The following is a 15,778-nucleotide window of genomic DNA, read 5'->3' on the forward strand; positions in this document are numbered from 1 at the left end:
GAATTGTTGCCACCACAGAGGCAACAATTTCCTACCTTTCTCAGGATGGCTACATGGAGGAGCCTGGCCTGTGAAGATCTGGTGGGCTGTGCAGATGACATTAGGGAAAGATGCTCTATCATGATCCCAAACCATGAAGGACTTCATATGTGAATGTCAAAACCTTGAACCTGATCTGGGACACATTGGGTAACTAGTGGAAATTATCCAGAACTTGAATGATGTGATCACACCAGCCACCAATCTGGCCACCATGTTCTGGACCTGATGCAGTCACCAGGGCAGCCTTGAGGGCAGCCCCACATACAGGGGGCCAATGGTTGGCTTTCTAAGCTCCCAAATACAGTGGTGCCTCACAAGACGAGCCCGTTTAACGTCGAAATCGCATTACGATGAACGTTTTGTGATTGCAAAATGGTGTTTCCTATGGGGGAACCGATTCTCGCAAAACGACAATTTTTGGCCAGCTGATCGGTGGTTTCAAAATGGCCGCTCCCCACTCTTTTCTGGGATGGATTCCTCGCTGCACGGGCAGCGAAAATGGCTGCGCTATGGAGGATCTTCGCTGGACGGTGAGTTTCAAGCCCATAGGACTGCATTAATCAGGTTTTAATGAGTTTCTGTGGGCTTTTTTATTTCGCCTTATGACGCTTTCATTCTATAGCGATTTCGCTGGAACGAATTAACGTTGTAATGCGAGGCACCACTGTACACCAGCCATCCAGGCTTCTATTTCTTTCTCATTTCTTTATAGAAGGGGTAGTCATGTTGGTCTGTGCAAACATTATAGGTAAAAGCAAAACAGAAATTAAAAAGTAAAAAAAAAAAGACAAAAATATGGTCGCACATTAAAGACTTGCATCTTCTAATGTGCACTTTCATGGACAGGTCATTTCTTTGCATCTGCAGAAAAGAATGAAAGAGAAAACATACACATACAAATGAATGTAACTTAGGAAAAGCACTGCAGTCCAACAACTGGACCACATTCTAGGGGGTCTTCTAGATCTGTGCTAGACTCTAGTTGGCTATTTTGTCAACAGATCTACTGGTACAAGGGTCATCTCATCACTCAGTAGTTGATTTTGGGCAAGTCTCTATGAATAAGAAGGGGAGAAGGCACTCTACTTCATTGGTACTTTGAAGATAAACACCTGTGAAGCACACTGCTGTTTAGTGGAATTAACTGAATTACAAAAATGTATCCTATAATAACTTAAACAAGTACATAATACTTCCTTAACATTAATCTTTCCTTAACTTTGATATGATGTTTCAAAAGGTCTTTTCATTTGTCCAATCAGGCAAGAGACATAAAAAAGCACACTGGAAAGAAAGGCGGACGTCCATTTCCTCAACAAAATCTAAAATGGCTATGCAATTATCCTGATTGCAGGCATACTTAAATCTAGCCATAGTAGAGGTACTATCAGTGGAGGAAACTGACATGAAAGTATAATAGTAGGTTGATAATTTCAAAACAAATCTATACAGAAATCAGCCAATGAATATTAAACAGAAAAAAGGCAAAAACACAGCAAACTTTTATTTAATGCTGAAGTACACTTCCATTTACAAGGTAAATGTTAATCGCTGCTACAGTTTATTGTGGTCAAACTCAAAGAGATGTAACCTGGTTGTAGAGAGTGCCATATTTTCATAGTTAAATGACTATAAAAGGATCTGGCCAAATACTGATAGAGATGAAACTACCATGTTGCCTTCATGCTATCACCATGGCAACAGTTGTAAGAGCTCTCCTAAGTATTTAAAATCTGACAGCTTCACGATAACACTATCTGAATGATGGTAAGGCCATAGCTGACTTTAGGAGCTAACTGATCTGTAACTCAAAATTGCTGCATATTAACCATTCCCCTCAGGCTACAGTGGGAGTTAACAACATAGCAATCATGAATGCCTTTAAAATAGAATACAGTTAAAATTAAAGGAAAATGAAGAAGAAAAAAACCTTAAAGCCAATAGATTCTGTTGGTCCTAATTAATATTCATTAAAGCTAAGTGAAATAAAGTTGTCTTTAAAACAACAACAACACGTTTCCAGATCTTTCTACATTTTCTTGAGTTTAGGTAACATCTTGGCTAAAAGGGTGGATGGAAAAAACAAGGGCATATTGACCCCCAAAATGCAAACCGTGAAGTCATATAGGAATTCCTTCATTACATATATAAAAATAACAATTTTAAAAGAACAACTCAGTATGAATGAAGTGAATGCAATTTCACCAGTAATTCTTAATAGGATAATTCCAAAAGGTTTCTCACCCTGTCTTCTTTTGTAGGGCTTTATATTCATTTAATAGGTAAAGAAAAGCTTTAGCTGACAAAGCAAAATAAAAGAGAAATGTATAAAGAATGGCAGCTGTCCTTCTCTCTCATTAAAAGTTTAAAATTCTTTTATCAAAATCCCTGTATTAGATTTTGCCATATTGTAACTCATGCTCCTTAATATACAGCACATTTCTAGTCCATCCAAAAGGAGGGGGGAATCCACTGATCATGCTGTGTTCAGTGCTGATTAAACTCTCAATTATTGACTTAGCAGCACTTTCCCACCAGAAACCTTTTGTTTTAGTTTGCAAAAGAGCTCTGTATCCTTTCTCTGTCAGAAGAATGGGTAAATTACGTTAATGACTTAGTAGAGTTGCACTTAGGGAATGAGTGAGGCCAGGAGAGAAAAAGGGGAATGAACTCTGTTGATTCTTCTCAACTGTGACATCTTCTCAACAAGCTGTCTAGATGGTAAACTGGAAGCATGGTTTTGTGATGGTTCCACTCCACCCTGTTCCACTCCAGAAGCAGTTACTGAGAAACTGCCACTCAACTCACTGACACTTCTGGTATGGTAACTTACTGAGTAAACTCCTATTGCATAAGTATATGACCTGGAATGGGCATCGGAAATATTTAGTTTATACTAATTGAAAGCTTCCTAATCCAACCCCCTTTCAAGTCTTGAGGCTTCTTGGGGCTCCCTTTTGCCTTAGGAAAGTGATCTGCAGTGATTTTTGACTATTAAAAGCTCCCCCCCCTCTATCACAGGGCTCCCAAAGGCTTCCCCAGTGCAAAAAGGAGCCCTAAGGAGCCTTGGAATCTGAAAGCAGAGAGGGAAAAGTTAGAAAATAGAAAATAGGAAGCTTTCCATTAGTTTAAACTAAATATTTCCAACACCCAGTTCAGATTATGCCAGCACAGATTTATGCCAACAGGATTTTGCCTATCAGGTTCTATCCTATGCCATATGCTTACATGGAATCATTAAGAGATGTTATTATGGGTTTCATAGTAAGGTGTAATGAATACGCAGACAATATTCAACTCTTTCTTCTTCATTTAATTTGGGTGAAGCAGTGGAAGAGCTAAACTCATGGCTGGGCAGGGTAAAAGAATGAATGAAGATCAATAAGAATGAGGGTCAAACCAGAGGTTGGCAGAAGGATAAAAAGGAGGGGACCAATCCAACCTCCTAATAACAGCATTCTCTCACCTGGGAGCTGAAACAAAGAAGGCGTTATCCCATGTTAGGAACCTTTAGTGCATAATCTCTGAGCTCTGAAGCCATTACTTTCTGCACCATTGTACAGTTTTATTATGTGTCTGAAAGTATACTGAGGCACACATAAGATCTCTGAAAGTATACTGCTTTCCTTACAACACTCTTTATAGAATTTAGAAAATTCCGTAAATTGTGATCTACCTTTCACAGATGATTTCCCTTCAAAGATCAAAATACTAATCTCCTTTCCAGCCAGAATTTAATTGCAAAGACTGTGGCTGCAAACACAACTGTTGTGTCTGAATTCTATTAAAGTCAGGAGCCAAAATCAAGGAAAGGGAAAGCTTAAATATAACTAGCAGGTTTTAAATTGGATTAGAGGAACTGTTTTCCTGTTCAGCAGGAACAACACGCATAGGACAATCACATTTTCCATTCTTGTTTGTTCCTTAAAATCTGCTCTGTCATTCACAGGCAAGTGACTGCAATAATTTGTTTTCGCAATTCTATGTTGCTATATCAGAAATTGAGGAAACCTGCACAAAAATCTGACATCAAACCCTTTTTCAATCAAACCTCGGTCACTACAGATACCATACATGGTTCACAAATTATCAGCACAGTAAATTGTTAGGATGCAAGGCACATATACTTCTCAGAAAAGTTGCCTTGTGACAGACTTGTAATACTGTACTTAAACATCAACAGCTGAAAATTATTTTTTCCACTACTATAATAATAATAATCTTGCAGAGTTGGCTTGGTTATTTCCAGCAGTATTTCTCAACCTTTTTTTAAAGTTCAATCCACTTTTATAATAGCCAAGTAATCTGCAACCCCTACCACATTTGCATAAAAAGGCATTTTTATAGGATAAAGAAAACATGCCTCAATGTATTATTAAAAGAGAAGAAATCATAAATCCTGGACTGGCTTAACCTAAAACTTTCCAGCTCCTCTGTGATCTCACCATCCACAAACATAATTATATAAGTACGAATAAGGAAGGCTCCACCGCCACTGCAGTTTACCTTTCTTTGGAATCTCAATTTCTACCCCCTTCACATAGACCTGACAGAAATGGTCTGCAGGCAAAAGAGTACATATGCTGAAGATGGGAAACACAAACACGTCTTTGATTTGCTTAATTCAACCCCGTATTTCCTTTCTTCTTCTCGAGCTCTTTACTTCGTTCTTCTACAGCAGACCTGAGCAAAGTGTGGCCCGAGAGCCACATAAGGACTGCGAGTCGCTCCTGTCTGGCCCACCAGTCATCGCTCCAGTCTGGTGCTCAAGCACTTGTTCAAGCCCAAGACAGACTGGATTTCTCTCACTGAACAAGTTGAACATCAAAACCATTTATAGCTTTTTGTGTAAAGTTGATCAGTTGCTTATCTTTAACATACCGCAAAAAACTCTTTAGTATTTGTGAAGATTAACAAGTTTAAAATAAAAACAATCATAACATCACTGTTTCATTTTATTTATAAGTAAAGTTGATTTGGCCCCTGAACACAGTTCAGATTTTTCATGTGGCCCCCGAGAGAAATTAATTGCTCACCCCTGCTCTACAGTCAATTAGCTGCCCAAAATTCCCTTTGTGTGCCTCAATTCCAACCCAGCTGCTCCGAACTCTGCACTCACCTCAGGTGTAGCTCAGCTACCTCATTCAGAATATGGAAACTATCAATTCCTGTGGAACTGGAGGGGGAGGACAACCTTTCAGACACTGCTTAAGCCCTGGAAGACTTTCTAGGGGTGAAATAATTGTATTGTCTTTCTCTTTGAGTCACTTTCACAGAAAGGTGGATTTTTCAAAAGCTCTGGCAAATAAAATTACCTTGGGCATTCCCTTCCTATTTGTGAAGGTGGTCTGGCCCCTTGGTTTGTTAGGAGAATGCATCAAGTTGTTTGAGAAAAGGGGAAATGGAAGGATAAACTTTCTCCAGCCCACCTCTTCTTTCTTAAGGAAAGTGAACTCACCTAGGTATGGATTAGGCATATGGATAGAAATCCCTGGTTTGTTTAAACCTGATTATTCCCCCAGAAAACACTTTGCAATCCCCTTGGGGGTCACAACTCACAGGCTGGGAACCCGCGGTTTGCAGTCTACTAGTTCTCTTCCCTGGACATTAATGAAAGCTCCAGCCAAAGTCTACAGTAAAATATGGCATCTATATTCAAAGCATATTAATCAACTAAGGTTAAGGAACAAACTCCAGAATGACAGCATGAGAAATTTTTCCAAAGCAAAAGGACATTTGGAGACACCAGTTGCAGAACATCTATATGTTAACAATACATTTAACTTGTATTGTTTGCAACTTTGCGATATCAGGCTAAAACTACTGTATTTTTCACTCCATAAGACAGTTCCCCCCAAAAAGTGGGGGGAAAAGTATGTGCGTCTTATGGAGTGAATACTGTAAAAAAGGGTTCAGCCACCACCACCCAGAAGCCTCCCACCGCCATCCTGGGAGGCCTCTGAACTAGCACCAGAGGCTGCTTGCCATGGCAGCCACACTGGACCTCACCACTCTGCCATCTGCACTGCTGGCATTCCAGGATCTGCCTCCTGAAGCCCACCTGGAAAGCCAGCAGGGCCAACAGACCTATGGCAGCTAATTTAAATGGCAGAGAGCAGTGAAAACAGCCAAGGACTGAAGGGAAAAGACTGATTCTAAAAAGACCAGGGGAAACCACGAATGCAGTCCCCTACCACCACAAATTAGGAAGCTGATTTTCCCGGATTTGGGGAAATCACAGGGATCACACACCCGAAGTGCAATGGATGAGCCTTACCCTGGGAAAACCACTTTCATGATTATGGTATCTGCCCTGCCAGGTATGAGTTGGAGTGGCCCCTGCACCTCCTGCCCCTTCTGCGCCCTGCCCCCCCAAGGCATGGTGACCCCCCCAGCTGCACCTCCTGCTCAGAACAGGGTTGTACAGCCCCAGTCCCGCCAGAGGCCAAGAGAGCTCCTCATTGTTTTGGGGTGCCCCACGGGACCCCCATCAGGGGCTGGGTGTTCGTCCCACAATCCTCCAGTGCACAAATATTAGCATACCTCATGCGTGAGGAAGGCAGGGAAAGCAGGAAATTCAAACTTTCAGTTAGCGAAGAGACTGCTTGTCTGCTTCCTCGCTTGTCCAAGCAGTTAAAGAGCTGGGAGAGAGACCTGGGACTGCCTGGTATTATTGTCTTTTTCAAATGGAAAATTTAGTTTAAAAGCTGCTTGTTTGGGGTTAATGCCTGGGTGAAAAGGTACTCTGAGTTGAAACCTGCTTATGTAGAAACATGCATATTTGCTTCAAAAGCTGCTAGTTTTGCTTTAAAAGCTGCCTGGGAAGCCTTTCAGACCAGCGCCGATCAGCTGTTAGGTGGGGAGAGGGAAGGAGCGGAGAAGAGCACAAAATGGCTGCCTGCTGCCTGCTGGGTTCCAGCTTTTAGCTGTTTGGTGCTCTTTTCGGCTGTTGGGGGGGGGCTACCAAGGCACCGTGAAGAGCCGGGCTCAGTCTACAGTACCTGGTAAGAGACTTTTAATTTTTAAAAAGTTTCTGACCTTTTTTCCCCATAGGAATGCATTAATTAATTTTCAATGCATTCCTATGGGAAATTTGGATTCGACTTGCAAACTTTTCAACTAGTTCTGGGCATCTAATAGAGAATGCATTTCCAAAGGGTGTTGCAGCAAGGAAACTAACCATGCTTTATGAGCCAGAACACAAACTTGGCTGCTGATTACAAATTAACCCTGTATACATGGGAAAGCAAAATTCAGTCTTACTTTTAGTTGTTTCCAAGTCCTTATGGTTGTGCTATCTCTTTGATGTATCTAAATCAGAACACAGCCAGGAAGTCTGAGAGACGGCATAGTCATTTGGTTAGTGTTTTTGGAACAGAGTTCTTGCCTGTAGCACATACTACATTTGCTGATACAGTAGTTTGAAAATTAAGAAAGTCAAAATTCTTCGTGACTTCTAACTGGATTACAGTACCTGTTTCCTGATTTCAGCTACTATAGTTTGTATTCAGTTTTTTGTTTTGTTTTTTTGCTCACCAAGAACATTGTTCCTGGCTTTGTGTTGCCTAACCTGTTGTGCCTTGCATGCTATAAACGTTCAATTATGTCAGAATACTGAGATTTGGTCTTATGCTGGGCATGTGCTACTGCTGGTGAATGGGATCAGGTTAAGCTTTGTGTTGTTCTTTTGCATAACCTAAAGTAAATAAGGAAAACCAGCTGTTAAATAGGTTAATTCCACTATTTATCCTCCACACAACTAAAAGGGGCCTCTCAATGCAGTGCCAAATCAGACAAACCATTTCTAACTTAATACAGGCTTGAGCTGTAGCTGGGCAGAGTTGCACAACAATCTCATCTGTTGGCTCTTGTGGGTTTTTCAGGCTCTTTGGCCATGTTCTGAAGTTTGTTCTTCCTAACGTTTCACCAGTCTCTGTGGCCAGCATCTTCAGAGGACAGAGGAGTGCTGTCCTCTGAAGATGCCGGCCACAGAGACTGGCAAAACGTTAGGAAGAACAAACTTCAGAACACGGCCAAAGAGCCCGAAAAACCCACAACCACCATTAGATCCTGGCCGCAAAAGCCTTCACAAATACATCATTCTCATCTGTCACTGAGACATTTCTATAAGCATGGGGAGGAAGTGGATGAAAGGACATGTAAAATATAGGTAGTGTGGTATAGGTCTTATCACTGGCTGATAATGGTCTATATGTACTTGACTTAAATTTATGGTACACAAATTTATGGTATATAAACTAGAGTACACAAACCTTTAAGTCTCTCCATTTGTTAATGACAGTGGTAATGGTTCTTAAAGCCACTGTTGACTGCTGTTCACTTTACATGGTTCAAACGTTATCCTGTTAGAGTTTATTAAATGTTGGAGGATTTTGAGCATAACCTTGCTAGCGTGCGAAATGAGTGCAACTGTATGGTAGTTGGAGCATTCTTTGGCACTGCCCTTCTTTGGGATTGGGATGTAGACTGATCTTTTCCAATCCTCTGCCCACTGCTGAGTTTTCCAAACTTGCTGGCATATTGAGTGTAGCACCTTAACAGCGTTATATTTTAAGATTTTAAATAGTTCCACTGGAACTGGCCATGTTGTTAGCCATGCTTTCTAAGGCCCACTTGACTTCACCCTCCAGGATGTCCGGCTCAAGCTCAGCAACCATACTATCTGGGTTGTCTGGTATGTCCAGATCTTTCTGGTGTAAATCTTCTGTGTATTCTTGCCACCTCTTGCCCTGTAAAGCCAGCAAATTGTGGGAGGGCTTGAAAAGAAAGGCAAAACCATCTGAATGCATGAATATGTGTGTGCATATCCCCAAAACACAATTTCATAAAAATCTCTCTTGGTTCCTCCCAGGATACCCTAGTACTCAGATTATCTGAATTTTAATTCTATCACTGTGGCTGGGATGATTTCAAAGCAAAGTGAAAATTCCTATCAACTACCAACATGTCCACTTAATATCTGAACCTCTGGGCCCTAGAAATATCAAGGCAACTAGCGTCAGATGACACTGACAACTATAAGCCCATTGCCAATGTTTCCTTCCTGAGCAAAGTGGTAGAGAGGGTGGTAGTTGACCAGCTCCAGCTGCTTTTGGAGGCCCTAGATCCATTCCAGTTGGGCTTCAGACCACACCATGGCACAGAAATGGCAGTGGTCGCCCTGTTTGATGACCTATTGAGGGAGGCTGACAGAGGCAAAACGTCTCTGTTGGTCCTCCCCGATATCTCAGCTGCCTTCAATACCGTTGACCACGGTATCCTCCTGGGGAGGCTCTCTGACTTGGGAATCAGTGGTTTGGTGCTTGCCTGGCTCTGATTCTTCTTGGAGGACCATCCTCAGAGAGTACAGCTTGGGGAGAGTGTATCGGCCCCATGGAGTCTCAATTGTGGGGTTCCTCAGGGATCAATTATTTCCCCAATGCTGTTTAATATCTACATGAGGCTGCTGGGTAGGGTCATCAGGGTGTGTCATGCTTCGTGTCATCAGCACACTGATGACTACCTGCTCTACATCTCCTTTTTTCCAACAACAGTGGATGCTGTTCCATCCCTTCAGCGCTGCCTGGAGGCTGCACTGCAATGGATGCAAGAGAATGGACTGAGGCTTAATCCGGACAAGACAGAGGTCTGAGGGTGGGTGGCCCTGCCATCATTGGTTTGGGAAATTCCCTCTCTTTGAGGGGAGTGATTCTCACCACGAAGAGTGAGGTTTGCAGCTTAGGGGTCCATCTGGATCCGACGCTCACCATGGAAACCCAAGTAGCGTCAGTGGTCCGCTCCGCCTATTTCCAACTCTGGTAGATTGCCCAGCTGCGGCCCTATCTTGATGCTGGAGTGCTCACCACTCTGGTCCATGTGCTTGTAATCTCAATATTAGATTACTGTAATGCGCTCTACATGGGGCTCCCTTTGAGATTGATGCGGAAGGTACAAATGGTGCAGAATGCAGCAGCCAGAACTCTCAATGGGGTGAGAAATTATCAGCATGTTTCCCCCACTCTGGCTGCCATGCATTAGCTGCCCGTTTGTTTCCACATTGATTTCAAAGTGTTAATGATGACATATAAAGCCCTAAATGGTTTAGGACCTCGATATCTAGCAGAACGCCCCCTCCCACCTAGATCTACCCAAATCACTCACTCTAGCCAAGAAGGGTGGCTGAAGGGCCTAACGCCAAGGGAGTCCCGGAGAGAAAGAACAAGAAACTGGGCCTTCTTGGCAGTGGCCCCTCGCCCCTGGAACAGTCTGCCCTTAGAGATCTGTCTGGCTCCCTCGCTGGGTCTTTTTAAGAGCAAACTTAAAACCTGGCTCTTTAGGCAGGCTTTTCCTCCTGACATCATCTAATTACTTTTTCCATCTTGAATTATTTTATTATTGTTGTCTTTATTTTATATTTTTTTTACTTTTATCCATTATTGTTAGCCTCCCAGAGTAGACTTTGGTCTAGATGGGAGATATATAAATTAATTAATTAATTAATTAATTAATTAAATAAAATATAGCAGAACTCTACTTTTTAACACCATCAACGTGTTAAGAATTCAAGGGAACAGTTTGGGATTTGAATACACCTGAAGTTATGACCAAGCTGATTCTGCCAATGAGCATTTGACCACAACAGTTTTCACAGATCTCAATGGCACAGGACCATGGCTATGCTATTTTTAATTAATGGCATCAAACCCAATAAAGCTGTCAGATATCTCCAGCATTAATTCTGAATTATACCTAAAGCAACTATTCAGAATATCAGCTGATGGCTTGAGAAAATGTAAATTCTAATTAGCTTTGCTGGAGCAAAAAGCAGAGGGAAAGGATGACATGGGGAGGCCAGTGCATCAGGGAAGGAACAATATTTGATTGGTTCACTTTAGCTGCAAAAGCGCTGTTGCGTGTTACACAGCACACATGTACTGTGTCCACTTTGCCACACCCTCCTATTGTTCTCACAGCTTTAAAGGAATGGAAAGCACACAGGTCAACATTTATCTAAGTTTCATTGATTCAACTGGTCTACACTTGTTCAGATGACTAGAAACAGGCAATTATATATATATATTAAATTTATTTATTTATTTATATATTATTTCAACTACCAACACATATCTAAACCTACATTACAAACATCCCAGACCCTCCCCCCCTTTGAGGACAGGGGTCCAGACCTCATTACATTCCAGCTTTCCCAAACCTCAGAGAGTATTGAAAAAAAGAAAAAACTAAACAGAAAACAAAACCCATCAATCATTTTACCCTATCTTCAGGTCTGACCCTGGGCCCAAGCATGTATTAAGTTCCAACTTTGGAAACAGGCAATTATATTTAATGCCTTGTCTTCTTATAACATTATGTGCACCACTGACATTAATATAATGATAGAAATTGGATTTTTTTGCCTAAAGCAACCAGAATACTAGCTGGAGATTTCCCACTGAATTCTGGTACTTGTAGTGGAAAAAGACCCAAAACTTCCATGCCTGTTTGGCATGTCTTAAAATATTTATGTGTTCTAAGAAAATCAATTTCCAAAGAAAACTCTGAATGTACTAGAATATAATTTTAAAATCATATTTAGTAAACTTTATGAAGTAGTATTCTGTCAAATATTACATTTTGGAGTACAGGGAAAGCTGTTAAAACATTTATAGGACATCAAGATTACGTTACTAAACATAAATCAAATAAATGTTTGAAATCTAACCTTCTTCCACATTACAAGCCAAGCCAACATATAGCTGCTTGGGCTGATCTTTCTAGAACATTAGGCTGTGACTTGTGATTGCTGATTTTATTCAGTACTTTTCTTCACACAGATAATCATAACATAGCCGGTATATTATGAAGAAAAGAAAAAGCTCTTACTAAACTACCACTAGATGTCACTGAATTCCCTATTTTCAAACTTCTATCTTCAAAGCATGCAACAGCACCAATTGAAGGAGATTTTTATCAAGTCTCAAGAACAGTAGCTCCAACCACACAATGGAATTAGTAGACTTAGAAAGAGGTGGCATCTCTCTCATTAGAGCTTTTTAATCAGCTCCTAGCAATCTTTAACAGAAGACTGCCACCACAGGCAGGCACTTAGACAAGCTGACATCTACATTTCCGCTCTACAATTCTATCATTATTAGAATGCTCTCAGACTACTGAGTCTGAAGGCTGCAGGATTAGTCAAAACTAATCAGCTTGTTTCTCTTAGTCCTTTGTTTTGTAAAAAGAGAAATACAAATAAGCCAAGAATTGCAAAAGGATTAATAATATAATGAGAAGTACTGTACTAAATTTTAGGATTAAGGAAGGGAAATATCAGCCTGAAATAAAGCCACTGTGAATAAATAAAAATCAACTTTGAAAACCAAATGTTACTTCACATATATGTTGAGGAAACCATTCTTTAAAACACCTTTCATTTTTTGAACACTACTGGTTTTGAACACTACTAGTTTATCAATGTGTATGTATGGCAAAAATAATGCCTATTTCACATCTTACACAGTGGAGAAGACAGTATGGTTAATGGTAAAAGTGTCCAGAGTCAAGGGACAAAAACCCATTTTTTTTTAAATTATAATTTACAATTTTAATCTTTTTACTTTTTTATTTAAAACATATTTTTAGTTTTTTATTTTTAAAACCTTTCATGATAATAGGATTAATTTTAAAATTTTATAGTTCAAGGATCTCATTATGGAATAGGGATTATATAGTCTATAGATGGGGGTATTCGTATTCCTATACGAACATCCCCGCATAGGTGGAAATAACAAGGGGCTGGACTGTCCACTCATGATTTCACTGCTGCCGCCAGCTCCATAGAGGCTTCCTATCGTGCCGTTCTCCACAACAGATTGTCATCCCGCCTCCTGCTAGGGCTGGGTAATCGACTGCAGACAACAGTGCGATAGGAAGGCTCCGCGGAGCTGGTGGCAGTGGCAAAACCATGAGTGGACAGTCCGGCCCTCGTTATTTCCACCTCTGCAGGGATATTTGCATTTGTATATGAATACCACCATCTCTAATTCTAACTCTATATTATGAAATATTGGCTGAAATCTTCTTATGAAGTGTTCATGTGCTGTCAAGTCAATTCTGACTTATAGCAATTCTGACTTATTACCAACGGGTAATATTTTCAGGGTTTTCCAGGTACCGAATACACAGTAATTGTTTATCATTCCCTTCCTCTGGAGGTACCCTGAGCCTGCAAAGCTGGCCCAAAGCCATACAAGCTGGCTGTACTTGTAGGAGGCACAGTGCAGAATCGAACTCCCAAACTCTGGCTTTGCAGCCAGAAACCTACACCACTGAGCTATCCAGCCAGCTTTATTACACCAGTATAAAATGGTGAAACTTCTAGAAGTGAATTCAATTGTAAGACAGGAGGCGAGTTGGAATGCCCACTCGCTGAAGCGCCGTCCCTTCTCATCAAAGAGACAGAGGATGGAGGGAAAAGAGAATCCCAATCGACTCTTGTGAAAATAACTGAGGAGTCTCTACAGAGTGCAGTAATAGAGGCAGTAGAGGAAGAGTTAAGGGGAATGGAAATAAAGGAAGAACTGTTAGAAAAGGCAGTAGAATGACGTGAAAGGAGAAAGGAGATTGAAGCGGGGATAGGAGAAGTGAGAGGGGGGAGAGACGAGTTACCTCCAGGTTGGGAATGGATCTGGTTGCAAGATCCGTGGACCCAGAGGTAGGAGAGGCTGAGAGTACCTAGGGAAGAGGCAGATTACAGACAATGGTCAGTGAAACCCCCTCGACCCTCTTATCGGGGAGAGGCTAAAACAAGAGAGTGGAAGAGGAAGTTGAAAGAAGAGAAAGAATGAGTAGAAAGGTGAGAAAGAACTGAATGGAGAGCACGGGAGATGAGGAGGCTAGCAGAAGGAGAACAGATTGGGAGACTGTGGAATCCAAGAGAAGTACCCAATGGGAAGGTCCCAATGAAGATGAGGTCATGCCCTTTTTACCTGTGCCGACGGGGAAGACCCTGAAAGGATGGACGTCACCTGAGTTACCAGGACCCTGGTACACTAATTATAGCAACCCTTTTGTATTTGACGGTTGGAAACCCCTTCTTAACCCATTGAAGGAAGGCGACAAGGAATGCTCAAAAGCTCAGGACAACTGTTTACTTCTTGGTTCTAAAATAAATGTTCCATAGTTTCCACTGAAATCAGTCTCGTCTGAATTTATTGGAGAAAAGAAGGATCCTACAGTCGAGCCTTCACATACATCAGTTACAAAATCATTGTGAACATTATCTGCTGCATTCTCTGAGTGGGCAACGGGTAATATTTTCAGCAATTTATTAACTTGAGGAAATTTTTCTCTTTCACAATTTTGCTGTTAACTCAACCGTGACATAGCTATGCAAGAAGATTTAAAATACAACAGATATTTAATTGGGGCCTGAAATTCAGGGGTTTCATAGGCTTCTGTATAGAATACTAGTACAGTGGTGCCTCGCAAGACGGGTGCTCCGTTTAACGACGAATCTGCATTACGATGAGGTTTTTGTGATTGCAAAAGTGATCCCAAAACGATGTTCTGAATGGGGGAATTTCGCTGTGCGATGATCGGTTCCGTGTTTCGGGAACCGATTTTCACTTCCTGACAATCAAAACAGCTGATTGTCGGGTTTTCAAAATGGGCACCGGGTGCTCAAAATGGCTCCCTGCTGTGTTTAGGAGCCATTTTTCTATGCACAGGCACCCGAAAATGGCTGCTCCTATGGAGGATCTTCGCCGGACGGTGAGTTCTTAGCCAAATGGAACACATTAACCAGGTTTTAATGCATTTCAATGGCTTTTTTATTTTCACTTTACGACGTTTTTGTTATACAGCGATTTTGCTGGAACGAATTAACATCGTAATGCGAGGCACCACTGTATTAGTATAGATTAGTATAGATAGAGTAATCTTAGTATCTCTCCAGACATTAAGTCTAGTACTCTGTTTAGCAGATATATGGATTCCTCGCCCGCCCGCCCCCCCCCCGTTCTCATACTTGCTTTTCATCTGCAGAGATGCATGTCTTTTAACAGAACAGACATGGGTATGAGAAGTAACAGACCAAATCAGGTCTATTTCTAACTCTGACTGCAGTTTTAACCCTGGAGTCTCTCACGCCATCCCCCAATATGATATAATGCTGGAAGCCCCATTAACATATCCAGAACTGTTTTCAATAATTTCTTTGGGTAACATTGATTCCTTTAGGGTGGCAACACTAGCTACTGGCCCTCTGCAACTTCGTTTACAAATAAATTTTATCTCAAAACATGTACAAGTGAAATGTTTAACTAAATTTTCAAAAAATCCACATGCTTGTAAAATAGTGTGTATTTACCAATGAAAAACAAAAATCCATCACACAATGTTGTTTTACTTAAATAGTTTTAATGTCTATGCGTACAGTAGTTAATCGTTACAATAGAGTAAGAAAGTCCTCTGAGTTGCCAAAATTAAGCTATTTAATTGTGCACCTTCCCAGGCCATTACAATTATCTGTTTCAGCGGACTTGGCCACTAAGCAGATTTAAAAAAACACACAACAACAACAACAACAAAAACAGAACTGCAAAAGTAATTTAAATGTTCCTAAATCATTTTTTAAAATGTTTTGAGCCACCTTGGGTCACCTATAAGGAAAAAGCTGGCATATGAATAAAATAAAATAAAGTAAGATTTCAAATCATAATTTTATTCACAGGTT

General features: G+C 41.0%; 1 protein-coding gene and 1 non-coding gene across 3 annotated transcripts in view; both read right to left on the minus strand.

The window, feature by feature from the left end:
- The window catches only part of CDC73 (cell division cycle 73), a 196,414-nt gene that overhangs the window by 87,610 nt on the left and 93,026 nt on the right, over positions 1-15,778 (minus strand). The window lies entirely within an intron of this gene.
- On the minus strand, positions 6,208-6,370 carry LOC140707261 (U1 spliceosomal RNA). Its single transcript, XR_012087181.2, has one exon. It is a non-coding gene; the product is annotated as a U1 spliceosomal RNA (small nuclear RNA).

Source organism: Pogona vitticeps, chromosome 4 (assembly GCF_051106095.1).
Source record: "Pogona vitticeps strain Pit_001003342236 chromosome 4, PviZW2.1, whole genome shotgun sequence".
NCBI lineage: Eukaryota > Metazoa > Chordata > Lepidosauria > Squamata > Agamidae > Pogona > Pogona vitticeps.